The sequence below is a fragment of the Perognathus longimembris genome, chromosome 23 (genome assembly GCF_023159225.1).
Source record: "Perognathus longimembris pacificus isolate PPM17 chromosome 23, ASM2315922v1, whole genome shotgun sequence".
In the NCBI taxonomy this organism is placed as follows: domain Eukaryota; kingdom Metazoa; phylum Chordata; class Mammalia; order Rodentia; family Heteromyidae; genus Perognathus; species Perognathus longimembris.
The window spans coordinates 1066105-1075203 of NC_063183.1; the positions used below are offsets into that span (position 1 = coordinate 1066105).

Sequence of the window (9099 nt, forward strand, 5' to 3'; positions counted from 1 at the left end):
GCCAAGCTGGGAGGCCAAGCCAGGAGGCGGGGACCGCTTGCTTCTCTTTCGGTTGAGGCTGGAAGGTGGGAGGGGCTCCCTCCCACACTGCCCCAGGGCTGGGGGGGGGGAAGGGCAGTGTGAATCTCCAACATTGGCCCCTCTGGGTGGGGCATGTTTTCCCGTCTCTCCAGCAGGACAGGAGAGCCCAGGTGGCTAAACCCCCAACATTTTTGTTGCCCAACGTGGGGCACAAAGCACGACGAGGTGAAACTGTCGACGTGCCAGGCCAATCGGATTACGAGGTGAGGGCACCCCGAAAAGATGGGGCAGACACAAACTCAGCATGACGATCAAGTGCTCAAAGTGCTGAGCTTCATGCTACAAAACGTAGGTTTGGATGTCTCGGACTCCCAGACCAGGAGGGTCTGGGAAGCATTGAAGTATGCCATGCTCTGGCTGGCGGCTGCCGGCCTTTTCAGCCTGGCTGCTTTGGAGGGGGCAGCCTTCCCACTGCCCATGAGGAGAGGGGCTCAAAGCCTCACTCCAATAGGCCCTTAGAAGAGCCTCCTTAGCCTGATTCCCCGAGCGCCTAGGCCCCAGGACACTCAGTGAACGAGCGAGTTGGGGGGCGGTGGGGGCAGACGCCGCCGCCACCACCCCTCCTCCATCAGAGGCTCTCAAGCCTCCTGCTTCTGAGGCCTGGGAAGCATTTGCTGAACAATGTCTTGGATGCGGGGGAGACAGCCCCCTGGCTTCCCAGGAGGAAAAGGGCTTATTTACTTAACATCTGTTGTTGGCTAAACAAAAAAAGACAAAAAAAAGACTTTCGGTTCTTGTTGATGTTTGCTAAGTTGGAGATTCGGTTAGATTCTGCTTGTTTGGCTAAATCCTAAATTTTCTCTAACATTGAGCACATGGTGGACAATAGAATTGGTTGGAGTTGGAGCCCACCCATCCCCCAGGTGATGGGAGTGCCAAATTCCTCAAGGCTGGGCAGGGACTTGGAGGCTCCCGATAACCCTGCCCCCCACCTTGAACTCTGTAACTGTGGCCTTGCAATGAAGTTGTCTTGCTGTGAGCCTGCTAAAGCTCTGACCCGCCTCACCACCATTAAGCCGTGCCATGTGTCTGTTCTGTTAGCGTCTTGTCTCCCATATCCTGGACCTTCTCTGGTCATAGCATCCCACTTCAGCTCCCCATTGGAGCTGAACTGGTTTTTCAAAATGTGGCTTCTTCATTTCCTTGCCAGATAATCTGTGAAAAGTTTTGTTTTCTAGGAAAAGTTTTGTTTTCTAACTGACCACGTGGTTCTAAAATATGGGCAAAATAATATCATTTTGCCACTGGAATTCCAGTAGACTTACATGGCCAATTCAGAAAAAGAAATTTTTTTCTAAGTGTGCCCAAAGCTTGTGCACAACTGTCTGTGTGTCTATCTGTCTGTGGGTAAAATATGTAAAAACTAGCATCATGGTTTAAAAATCACTTGCCTTTTTAACTATTTTAACCTGCTTAAGTTTTATGTTAAACAGATCCTTGCAGCCTGTAGGTGGAGTCACAGTAAACAGCTTGGAGGCATCCTGACTTATCACCAGACTCCAAGCCAAAGGGGAAAAAATTAAAAAAACAAAACAAAACAGGTTTTAAACCCAAACTGATCATGTTTGGGTGCAAGAAAATGTGTCTAACAAGAACTCCAAAAGGTTCAAATATGCAGCATGTGGTATACAATGATGTAAAATCAGTGTGTTATTTTTTATGTCTATCTATGCTAAAAGTCAAATGTACATCTGATCCTGACAATTCTTTGGTATAGACTAAGATTTTGCTTCTCCATTTTTCTCCCCTGTGCTCTCATAAACTCCTTAAGATCAAGGGAACAGAGTCATTTTATACAAATGTAGCTGCTAACCTAGATTTTCCTGACCCAGGATTAATATTTTGCTTCATAGGACACAGGTCAACATGTGTGCTAGCTGTGTGGACTGTGGCGGTTCATAAAGCTGCATCCACAGTCTGCTCCCAAACTGCCTGGTTTCACTGATTCCTTATTTTCTCTCTCATTCATGGAAAACTGCTCTAGGAGTCCTGTGAAGATTTTGACAGGCCCAGAGTGCTCCTGATCTGGCTCTGCCCCTGCCCCACCCCCTCCCAAGATTAGAGTTGGGTTCATAGCAGGCCTATCATGACAGTTGCAACCAAGACGTACTCCAAGGTTAAAAACATCAGAGTTCTGTTTGGTGGCCACGGGGTTGCATTGGGATCCTCCATGTCTCAGAAACTGTCATGGCTGCTACAGACAGCAGACTTGGTTGGACTTTGGTCTGTGTGGATTTTGTGACAAGGAAGATGGTTAAAGGCCCAAGCCTTCTAAAATCTGTTTAAAGTTGTCATCCTGCTTAAACCAGTAGGGCATCAACCTACAAAAGCCACAGTACTCAGTAAACAACCAGGACATATCGGGAGATTTCAAATGTCTTTAACCAGTCTGTGTAGAATTTGGCAGGCAACCCAGCAGGAGGTGTGACAATTTATCCAGGGGACTCTAAGAGATACCACTACAGCCTTGCCCAGATCCAACCCATCTCTCCTGCCTGCCTCCATCACACATGACTAATGAAGCCTGCTGATCCAGGATGAAAGACACAGCCACTGCTGAAGCTGAGACTTTCACATTATCCTGACCCTTTGCCCTCTCGATTGTTATTTATTTGTGTTCTCTTCCACCTTCCAGTAAAGTTAAATGATATGATTTGATGGCACATGGATCTCATTCAGTCTGCTGGTCTCTAAGTGTGAACTCTGGCAAGTATTTGTTGGTTAATTCTCAACAAGTTACAGGTAAGCTCTATTCCTATTGTTCTCCTTGTTGCTTTAATTGAAAATAAAAAGGGCTTTTATGGATAAAACTCCTTGGATTGCAGTTCTAAGCCAGCCTGGGCAGAGAAAAAAAACTCCCTCTAAAACTCCATCTCCCATCTAACCAGCAAAGAGCCAGACTGGAAGCTTGGCTCAAGAGAACCAGCGAAATGCTGAAAGCGGCACCGTGGCTCAAGTGGTAGAGCACTAGCCTTGAGCAGAAGTGCTCAGGGACAGTGCCCAGGCCCTGAGTTCAAACCCCGTGAATGCAAACGAGGGCAAGCCATCCCAGCAACAAGCACCTAGATCCCTGGGACTCAGCCAGTTCAGGGAACAAGGATCATGGAGAGGAGTAAGAGGAGAATGAATGATGTCACATCCTAAATGGAGTCACTTTGTCTTGCCCTTTCAAAATTAATCAGAGTCGGGAAATCAAGAGGAATAGTTGTTTACCCACCCAGAAGAATAGTTGTTTACCCACCTAATGTCCATACCTGTCATTTTCCATCTGGACAGAAACTTGCATTCTTGCCTTTGTTACTTGCTATTTGTATATACCTATATAGCCTCTTACTGGTTACTCCCAACTAGTCCACTATCCCTAAACACTTCCTTCCTGCCCCCAGTCCAGTTATTCCTCCTTCCTTGTAATGGGCCACAATTGGTTTTATGTTCAAAATGGAACTTTTCTGGCGTATGCCAAGGGTGTGTTCTCCCATGTCATTCATGTTAACAGGTCCTGTGAACTTGTCAGCATTTTTCCTGACCTTTTCAAAAGTCTCTTTTAACAGGATAATATCCCTCACTGAGGTCGCCACCTGGGAACTTGCAGTTCAAGGCTATCCTCTTACTACACTGCTGTGCCCAGCGCCGACCTGGACCCTGAAGACCCCCAGCCCCAGGGACTCCATGATGTGCCCAAGCTGCAGGAGGTAGCCAGAGGAGACCATGACACCCTTTGGCCCTGATAACCATTCTCGTGGAAATGATGAGGACTATTTACAACCAAACTGGATGGTACCAGGCCAAATGGCGAATCAGGGACCCCTGACTACTTCGCCCCTTTTCAGCAGGAAGTAGCTCCAGAATAAACAACCTCCACCCATACTCCCAACCTGGTACCCCTCCTCTCTTATTAATAAAAAGCAAAAGGGGGAGATGTGGGGCAAGGCTTCCCCAGGTGCTTTGTATCATTAAGAGGTAGTTCTAGCTGGCCCTGCCTCTTTTCCCAGCCCTGGGGCTGCGTGGATAGGCCCGTCTGCCTTCCTGGATCCAAGGAACCAGAAAGGCTGTTCTACCTGGCCCTGTCTCCTAGCCTTGGGACCACGTGTAGCCAAGATGGCGCCTAGTGGTGAACCCAGAGGTGGTCCTCGTAGATGAAGGCTGCCCCTTAGGAAGGTCCCTCGGAGCTCCACCCTGATGGACAGCTCAGGCATCAAATCCCAGCCCTACATAGGTGCACGTATCCCTCCCCTTCCGCCACCTTCAAACCCATGTAAAAGAACAGCTCATTTCCGCCATTAAACGAGTCTTAGCTCTGACTGGCTCCCAGGTTGTCTGTGTGTCCTCCGTCGAGAGGGGGGCTGGGTGGCAGTCTGTCAGCCCTCTTTTCCTCTTCTTGGCCCGTCTGGGTGGGGCGAGTTTTTCCATCTCCCATGCAGGACAGGAGAGCTCAGGAGGCTAAAAACCCCCGACAATACCAAAGATGCAGTGTACAAGGAGTTTAATGGGAAGCACAGGGTGAGCAGGTGACCTCATGGGCTGGACCAGACCACTTGGTCCACCACACTCTGCTCCTATGAGAAGTCAGCCTCTGCCCCTCCCCAGGTCAGGATGGCCAGGAAGGCAAGGGGGCCTCCCTGCTCTGGAGGAGGAGGAGGTTTGGGGAGGATATCAGGATAGGAGCAGGATGGGGTGTCACAGGAAAGCCTGCGGTCTCCTGATTCATCTGGTCCCCATCAAGGGCCCAGAGAACTCAGGGATATACTGGTGATTCCAGGACAGGAAGCTGGTCACCCAGGTGTAGACCCCAGGAAAGGCTGGGTGCCCACAGCCTTCGCTCCAGCTCACCACACCCACCTGCATTCATGTGCCGTTCCAGCTGCAAACCAGAGGGCCCCCAGAGTCACCCTGTGGGGAGAAGCAGGCCTCAGTGCTCCCCTGAGAAGGAGAGCTGGACTGGAGGGTGGGGAGGGAGGACTGGACAGGATAGGGATGCAGGAAGGAGGGAGGAAGGGCAGGATGGAGAAGAAAGAGGGCTGGGATGCAAGGAGAGAGGACTGGATGGGGAGAGGGAGGAGTGGATGAGGGAGGGAGGGGTAGATGGGAGGGCTGGAGTGGGAGGGGGAGAGGGAGGTCTGGATGGCAGGGAAGGAGGGCTACATGGCCTGACCTTACAGAAGCCCTTGCCCTTCTGGCCAGCACACAGCATGCTGTCCTTGATCTTGCTGGGCCTGACCCTGAGTCGGGAGGTTTTATTCTGGTACATGCGGTTGCAGTCCTCATTCCCTACGATGAGCACCACCACCTCCTGCAGGTGGTAAGGGTACTTGAGCCGCGCAGTGGGGAAGGGAAGGATGAGAATTAGGGATGGGAGGTCCATCGCTTTGCAGCAGTAGAGGGGGAAAGCTCAGGATCTCGAGATAAACACTCTTGGACATGACACGACCCCAGCCAGTCACCCAGCAGATCTTCTTCTCAAGGATGGTCAGGAAGGCCTTGGGGAGGGCAACTGGAACCCTGCACTGCCCCGACACTGGAGCCTTCAGTTTCAGCAGGACGATGTCTGAGCCGCTGCGCCAACGTTGGCTTGAGTTGTACTTGGGATGCCTGAAGATCTGTACCACCTCGCTCAGCTCCTCGTCCGGCTCATACAGCCTCAACCTGCCCACCTGGACCCTGATTTCAGTGGCCTTCCGCTCCCTCCTGCAGAGACCACCAAGAACAATCAGGGAGTCTGGCAGGCCATGCAGACAAGCCCAGCGCCCGGGATCTGCCCGCAGCTCCCCTCCCACCCGGGAAGGCTCCCACAAGTCCTCCTGTACCACACAGCTGCCCCCTCAGGGCCCCCACCTTCACCCACACAAACAGGAAGGGTCCCACTTACCACTTCTGGCACCGGCGAGCGGTCAGCACCCTCTGCTGGTGAATGCACTTAACCATGCAGTGGGCAGCGGTGAGCACCCACTGCGGGTAGATGAGCGAGCCTCCACAATTGTGCTCCCACTGATGTGTGGTTTTCCTGTACACCTCAGGCTCACCTGCCATGGGAAGTTCGTGGCCGAGACAAGTCTGCCTCCTACAATGCCCTCCTTCTCTAGGCCTAGGAGGAAGAAGGGGTGGTCAGTAGATGAGGTATTGGGGACAGGTTCTAGAGGCTGGGGAACTAGGTGGTGGTAGGACTCACCAGGGGTCCCAGGTGTGGAGCCCCCAGGCAGGGGAGGGTGAGGAGGAGCAGCCATAGCATCCCTGGCCGTGTAGGACAAGGCCTTAAGCACCAGATTCTGGGTGGCCTGAGCTCAGAGCTCAGAGCTTGGGGCACCTTGGTTGTCCAGGTCCTCTGCCTGTGGGAGCACTGAGCCTCATTTGTGCTGCTCCAACATGATGTGGGCATGGCACACCCCAGCCTTCTCTGAGGATATGGGCTGTGGCCAAGTTCTTGGTCTTCTGCCATTGAGGCCCAGGGGCCTCGAGATCAGCGCAGGTTCATTTGGACAGCAGTGGGGGGCAGGGGCTGGGTGCAGCCCTCACCACCTGTCCTGAAATCAAAGGAAGAGAAGTAAGAGGAGGCCCTGGGTTTTAGGGTTCAACCTGTGGGTGTGGAGGGCACTCCTTGATGAACTCGCACACCTCTTGGCTTCCCCCACCATCAACCTGAACCCCTGAGCCTGCCTGCTCCTCTCAGTCCCACATCTCCCCTGATCTTGGCAAAGTTCCTTCAAACTCTTGGGGTACTAGGAGCAGCCAAAGGATTCCTTACCCCAGCATCGTACAAGGCTACAGGAGTCTAGGGGGACTTGATGGGGATGGGAGAAGCAGGCAGTGTCCCTGGCTCTTGCCCCACAGTGCTGACCCCCCACACCCAGGCTCACCCACCTAGCAAAGGGAGGCCCCATGTCCACAGTAGCCAGCTTGACATGTGACATGGCTGGACACAAGGCTGTGATTGAAGACAGTGGTGATCGGGGCTGAGTGTTGTTCAATGGGAGGGCACCTGAGTAGCAGCTGAGAGGCCCTAGTTGAAATCCCAGTAGGTGGTTTTTGTTTTTCTTTTTCTTTTAAAGAAAAGAAACATATACCTCTGGTTTCTCTTCAACTCATGAACAACGTTCATGGATTGTCCATTCCTAGGCTTGAATTCAGGGCCTGAGTACTGTACCTGAACTTCTTTGCTCAAGACTAGCGCTCTACCACTAGTGAGCCGCAGTGCCACTTCTGGTTTTTTCTGTCTATGTGGTGCTGAGGAATGGAACCCATGGCTTCGTGCATGCTAGGTGAGCTCTCTAACCCAAGGCCTTGGTCCCAGCCTCAGGATTCTTACGTTTGGCAGTGGAGGTGCCGTGGGCTATGGCAGGAGCACTCTGTTTCATCAGTCATTATCAAAAGAGTCTAAGCCATAAACACATGCCCAGCACTCGGCCTCTTGCCTGCAAGTCCAGCTTCTACGAAGGCAGAGGTCCTAGTTGGAGAGCAGCCTGGGTAAAGCACTCCAGAGCCCAGTGCTACCAATGTCTGCACATGGTGGGCCTCAGCTGTTACTGCAGCCATGGCGGGAATGTGAGGAGAAGGACCATGGAGCAGGTCAATCAGGCACAGTGAGGCCCTCCCACGGTCACCCAGAATCGTGGCAGGAGACGGGCCCCAAGTGGTGGGGTGCCCGCATACACACACATCCCAGATCCAGCAGAATAGTACAACACCCCATATGACACACCCTGTACACACATACACGCACACACACATCATACACACCACACACACACACACAAAACAGTGCACATTTGCATACATACCTCACACACATGCCATGCACACACATGTCCACACACACATGTGCACACCAGGTTGCCCTAGGAAGGCTGTCACCTGGCAGCCCAAGTCCTGGGGCTACCCTACCTTTCCCTTGGACTTCCAGCTCTAGGACTGTGAGGATTCCATCCCTCATTGGTCCACTGTATGTTTGGTCTTTTTATTAGTGGGGTTTGATCCCAAGCCCATGTGCTTGTTCTGCTCACTCATGGTTGGCTTTCTATCCCTTGAGCAGCAACCCCAGCCCTGAGTTTTGCTAGTGTCTGTGGAGATGGTGTCCAGTGGAGTTTCTGCCCAGTCCAGACTTTCATGGCCACCCTCTGGACCTCGAACCCTGAGCAGATAGGCTTACAGGCATGTGCCACAGGCCCAGAGCCCACCCTGTGCCCTTCATGCTGCTTGAGTCACTGGAAGTGCCCAGTCAGAGGTGCAAGAGACTCCCCAACCAGCCACCTTTCGTTCCTGCTTCTCACTAGCTGTCCACACAGTCCTCTGAGGGACAGACAGGGCCCTCAGCTCCAGCCCTCAGCGCCACCACACCTTGGTGTCTGGACTTCAGGTTCCGGCCTGGAGACATGCTCTCCACTGACCACAAGACTGCCACGCCTGGCCTCAGACCAGGCAGGGTGCTGCAAGAAGAGATTAGGCAGTGGGCACTCATGGGTGTTGCCCAAACTCAAGCTCAGCCAAGGAATCCAGCCTGAGTCCAAGTTACATCAGAGCTGAGCCGCGAGTCTCAGCATGCAGAGAGATAAGCTCCTGCTCTGCTGCAGGATGAGGGCAGAATCCAGGGACACCTGGAGATGGATGGATGGGAGAGAACAGTGCCCGCAGCTCTGATCTGCAGGTAGACTGATGGCTTTCCAGCTTAGGAACCCCCAAATTCTCCTGCTGGGACCTGGCTGTGCCATGCCACCATCACCATGGCAACGGGCCACCTATGGTCACACATCTCCGTACCATCCCTCCCACCTGGGCTGACCTTCTTCCCTGCAGGCCACTGGTACCAAGACAGGCCCACAGCAAAAAGGAAGTTTTGTGCCCAGAGTTTGTGCCAACAACAGGACCCACAGAGGGTCTGTCAACCCCATGACAATAGATTCCGGGGTTCATCTTCACCCTGAGTCTGAGCTGATCAAAACGGATGGATAGAAATCTGGCTCATTTCTTCCCCTGGCCTCTGCTGTGTGGATGAGGAAGGAGGCTTCAGAGACCTGCCACCACAGACGG

The 9099-nt window shown here is 52.7% G+C and overlaps 1 pseudogene; it reads right to left on the reverse strand.

Annotated features, from left to right (window-relative positions):
- Nucleotides 1-4702: 4702 nt before the first annotated feature.
- LOC125341053 lies at nt 4703-6302 on the reverse strand (annotated as a pseudogene).
- Nucleotides 6303-9099: the final 2797 nt, after the last annotated feature.